This window comes from Phyllostomus discolor, chromosome 6 (genome assembly GCF_004126475.2).
Source record: "Phyllostomus discolor isolate MPI-MPIP mPhyDis1 chromosome 6, mPhyDis1.pri.v3, whole genome shotgun sequence".
Lineage (NCBI taxonomy): Eukaryota > Metazoa > Chordata > Mammalia > Chiroptera > Phyllostomidae > Phyllostomus > Phyllostomus discolor.
In genome coordinates this window covers 49222051-49227456 of record NC_040908.2, presented here as the reverse complement: position 1 = coordinate 49227456, position 5406 = coordinate 49222051, and the positions used below count along the sequence as shown (strand labels likewise).

Sequence of the window (5406 nt, the reverse complement as noted above, 5' to 3'; positions counted from 1 at the left end):
GCAAAGACAGGCTGTAAATTGGATTTGAACCATGAAGTTAGGAGCTGAATGGCTGGGGAGCAAGTTATGATGGAGCAGATTAAACAGAAAGACATTCAATAAAAGAACACTAACAGAGGTGAGCAAAACAGACTGCATGAAAGGTTATAACCAGGTGGCACCTTTTCACCAGATTCTGGGTGTGAATGCAAGGGAAATCAGGGCAACTTGGAGCCAGTTGTTTATCCCATGAGGTATGTATAATTATGCCAATGTGCATAGCAGAGCTGAATGGATCTGACTTCGTTGTGGCTTTTGCCAGTATTGTCACAGTGAGTGGGAATGTGTCCTCTCCCGGAGTTTTGCTGGGACTAAGAACAGATAAATTGGACCCACCCAATTAGACTGTAATTTATTTATAAGTTCTCTAGATGGTTATGTATGTTAAGAAAATAAGAGTGTCATTTAATTTTTTGTCCTCCTGACAAATATGCTAGAAGCTAATGTTGGATCATAGGTAGAGCGAGACTGTATGATGTTGTTTTGGGGGTTAAAGGAGAGAAACTGAAAGTGTTTTACCCTTTTTCTAAAGTGTCAAAGTCTTTCTAATGTAGCTATTTTTCTTGTTGCCTCTTTTGTACTTCAGTACACTCAGTGTGCTGGGTCAATGTCTAGTACTGTACTGGCTCTGTGAAAACATGTTATGTAAAAACAATATGTAGTGGCTTCTTTCAAATTGTTAGATCCCGAATATCTGCTTACCTTTAAACCCCAGTAAACCCCAGTGTGGCCAGGCAGCTTGGACTGAGGAAAGCTTTTCTTGCCAGTGGATTGTGTAGAATATATGGCTGGTCTCTTGTCTTCAGTTCACCATGGCTCCTTCTGACATCTTGGTGGAAGTACTGGAGAAGTGTGCCTCAGGCCAGGCTTTGGAGCTATTCTCAGCCTTCAATCAAAAGAATTCCTTCCAAAATTCCCCCTTTCCCCTCCACAGAAGAAGGATCTTTCCCTGGAAGAAATTCAGAAAAAATCAGAAGCTGCAGAAGAAAGGTACAAGTCCCATGAAGCTGAGGTTTTGAAGCAGCTTGCTGAGAAATGAGATCATGAGAAAGAAGTGCTTCAAAAAGCAATAGAAGAGAATAACAGCTCTAGTAAAATGCCAGAAGAGAAACTGACCCACAAAATAGAAGCCAGCAAAGAGAACCGAGAGGCACAGATGGCTGCCAAGCTGGAGTGTTTGAGAGAGAAGGACAAGCACATTGAAGAAGTGCAGAAGAACAAAGAATCCAAAGATCCTGCTGATGAGACTGAAGCTGACTAATCTTTCTGAGGACTGACTTTCTTCCCTATCCCTTCCTAAATATCCAAAGATGTACTGGACAGTATGATTTAATTTTTTGTCCTCCTGACAAATATGCTAGAAGCTAATGTTGGATCATAGGTAGAGCGAGACTGTATGATGTTGTTTTGGGGGTTAAAGGGGGGAAACTGAAAGTGTTTTACCCTTTTTCTAAAGTGTCAAAGTCTTTCTAATGTAGCTATTTTTCTTGTTGCCTCTTTTGTACTTCAGTACACTCAGTGTACTGGGTCAATGTCTAGTACTGTACTGGCTCTGTGAAAACATGTTATGTAAAAACAATATGTAGTGGCTTCTTTCAAATTGTTAGATCCCGAATATCTGTTTACCTTTAAACCCCAGTTTACCTGTCCCTATCTTACCAGATGCTACTGTACTTGAATGGTTAATAACACTGCACAGTGCTGTTGGTGGCAAGAAAAGAAAAAGAAAAAGAAAATAAGTCTCAAGGATCAGATTTATGTCTTGAATACTTAACATCTTGAAAATTCTAGCAATAGTTCTAGTTCTCATTCTCCCCATGACTCCCAGAAGCCCACCAGTGTCTTGCGAGCACCTTCAGGATTGAGATCAGGAGGTCCTTAGCATGCCTGTGAATCTTCTCCAAGTATTTTTTACTTCTGAGAATCTGAAAGAAAAAGAACCTACCATCTCGGGAAGGTTGTTCCTCTTCTTGGATTCAGTTTTCCTAGGTGAAAGTGAGGTTAAATGAATGTTTCTAAATTTCTGTTTTGTTAGGTGATCTTAAAAATCCTAAAACCAACTGAAACCAAACTCTGAAAATAATTCAGATAATATTTTTTCTTAAATGCATCTAAAAATGTGTACTAAAACAGAAACACACATATATTGTAACTATTATGTTGTAAACTATCTTTAAGGGGTGGTGACTCATGCCTGGGCACCAGACACAGTGTGCTGCATGGATAGGCAGCAGTTCCCAGCCATGGTGGGGTTGAGGCCCATCCTCCACTTGATGATCATTACGTTATGTTAGGCCTCTTGTATTTATTACACACTGTTATCATAGTTTGATCTTTTTTGTTCTTCACGTACTACAACTGATTCAGACTTCTGGTTAAGATGGAGGCATAGGTAAACACGGCTCACCTCCATAGCTATAGCAAAAAGTACAACTAAATTACAAAACAACTATCACCCACAATCATCAGGAAACTGAGCTGTATGGAAGTTCAACAATCAAGGAATTGAAGAAGTCACATTCATCCAGATGGGTAGGAGGGGCAGAGACATGGAGACATGGAACAGGCAGTCCCACACCCACATGTGGTAGATAAAAATTGGGAGGGATACCTGAGGAGTGAGGGATCCCAGCCCCACCCAGACCACCCAGACCAAGGTTCCAATGCCACGAAGGTAAGTCCCCATAACTTCTGGCTGTAAAAACCAGTGGAGGTTGGGGTGATGGAAGAAGCTGTGGGATTTTCAGGCACGTCCTCTTAAATGGCCCACAACAAACTTAGGACTTGCAGATTCATTCCCTCTGGGCTCCAGCATTGAGGCAGCAGCTGGATGAGCACCAGTGGCATGTGGAGAGAAATTGAAGTGTCTGGCATCAGGGCAAGTGCCAGGGGACAGTTTTCTCCTGGACAAAACTCCAGAGGCCAGGCAGTGGCCATTGTCCCTTTTCTGAGCTCTCCCCCACAGAGAGCCACAAAGAGGTGATGCTATATCTTAGGCCTCATAAACTTGGTTCACACAGGTTGTCCCACCCTGGTGATTACCTAAGGCTCTGCCCCATCCAACTTGTGGGTGCACTTTTCTACAATAGGTCATGCTACTAAGATAGGGAGTCAAAGGAGTTCTACCTAATACACAGAAACAAACACAGGGAGGCTGCCAAAATGAAGAAAAGAAAATGTGGCCCAAATGAAAGAACAGAACCAAACTCCAGAAAAAAACTAAACAAAATGGATATAAATAATCTATCAGATACAGAGTTCAAAATACTGGTTATTAGGATGTTCGGAGAACTAACTGGGTACTTCAACAGCATTAAAAAACCCAGTTAGAAGTGAAGGTTACACTAGTGAAATAAAGAAAAATTTACAGGCAATCAACAGTGGAGTGGGTGAAGCTGAGAATCAAATCAATGATTTGGAACATAAGAAAGAAAAAATTCAATCAGAACAACAAGAAGAAAAAAAAGAATAAAAAAAAATTACAACAACCCGAGGATAGAGTAAGGAGCCTCTGGGACAACTTCAAACATACCAATGTTTGAAACCTAGGGGTTCCAGAAGGAGAAGAGGAAGAGCAAGAAATTGAAAACTTATTTGAAAAATAAATGAAAGAAAAAATCCCTAATTGGATGAAGGAAATAGATATACAAGTATAGGAAGCACAGAGAATCCCAAACAAATGGACACAAAGAGGACCACATCAATACACATTATAATTACAATGCCAAAGTTTAAAGATAAAGAAAGAATCTTGAAAGCAGCAGGAGAAAAGCAGATAGTTAACTACAAAGTAGTTCCCATAAGACTGTAGCTGATTTCTCAAAAGAAACTTTGTAGGCTAGAAGGAGCTGGCAAAAAGTATTCAAAGTGATGAAAAGCAAGGACCTATAACCTAGATTACTCTATCCAGCAAAGCTATTATTTAGAATCGAAGGGCAGATAAAGTGCTTCCCAGACAAGGTAAAGCTAAAGAAGTTCATCATGTTCAAGGGACTTATTTAAGAAAAATAAGAATACTATGAACATCAAAGTGACAATAAATTCACAACTATAAACAATTGAATCTAAAAAACAAAGTAAGCAAACAAGCAGAACAGAAACAGAATTATAAATATGGAGATCATTTGGAGGGTTATCAGTTGGGAGTGGAAATGGGGAAAATGGGGCAAAAGATGCAGGGAATAGGAAGTACAAAGTGGTAGGTACAAAATAGACAGGGGGATGTTAAGAGCAGTATAGGAAATGGAGAAGCCAAAGAACTTAACATGGGCATGATCCATGGACAAGAACTAAGTGGGGTGGATTGCTGGAGATTATGTGGGGTACTCGGTGGAGGGGGCAAAGATGGAGAAATTGGGATAACTATAATAGTATAATCAATAAAATACATTAAAAACTACAATTGATTTAATTGATGTAATATTTTTCACTCCAGTATGAGATTAAATAACATATGAATAAAATGTGGGTCTCTTTGTGAGACCATTTTGGCTGCTTAGTTGAATCCAAGTGACCCTATTCACATTCCATTAATAGATGATGATTAAAAAATTTTTAATTGTCATATTTCTTCAGACAGCACTGGATTGTAGGATCTCCAAATTTCCTTTTAAGCCAGTGAATCTATATTAATATAGATGGCAGTTGGGGACATGACACAATGCTTTAAATAACTGAGCCACCTGGCCAGGGCAATCCTTTTCTTTTCTTTTCTTTTTTTTAATTTTAGCTTTACCTGAGGACATTTTTTCATTAATTTTTAGAGAGCGAGAGAAATATTGATGAGAGGGAAAAACATTGATTGGTTGCCTCCTGTATGTACGCAGATGGGGATCATATGCCCAGACTTGGGATCAAACTCACAACCTTTTGATAATGGGATGATGCAACAACCAACTGAGCCTCACTGGCCAAGGCCAACTCTGCTGTTAATCAGGGTGGGAAGGGAGTTGAGGAGGGCAATTTTTTTGTTTTTGTTTTTTTTTTTGGTACTTGGCCCTGATGATTAAGGCACGGGAATAGTGCTTTGGGGCCAGATAGAGGAGGTATGGCCTATCTCTGGATTGCTTCCTTTGCACATCAAGGGGATGCTACTGGCTGGGCCCTTTGCTATCTCTAAGACTTGGCTAGCCCAGGGAGGGGTGGTTTTTCTTCAGCCAGAAAGGTTTTTTAAGATGTCAAACATCATATTGCGAGGTCTGTCCAGAAGGTATCCAGCCATGTGATATGCAAAATAGAGACATTTATTGAAGAAGACGCAAGAAACATTGTACATAGGACAATGACACCTCAATACCCATCAAAGTAGCACCTTGGGACCTCACATAGTTCTCCCACTCACCATCAGCTGCCCTGTCATATTTTCCT

General features: G+C 40.1%; 1 pseudogene; it reads left to right on the top strand.

Annotated features, from left to right (window-relative positions):
• Positions 1-793: 793 nt before the first annotated feature.
• On the top strand, positions 794-1300 carry LOC114500612 (annotated as a pseudogene).
• Positions 1301-5406: the final 4106 nt, after the last annotated feature.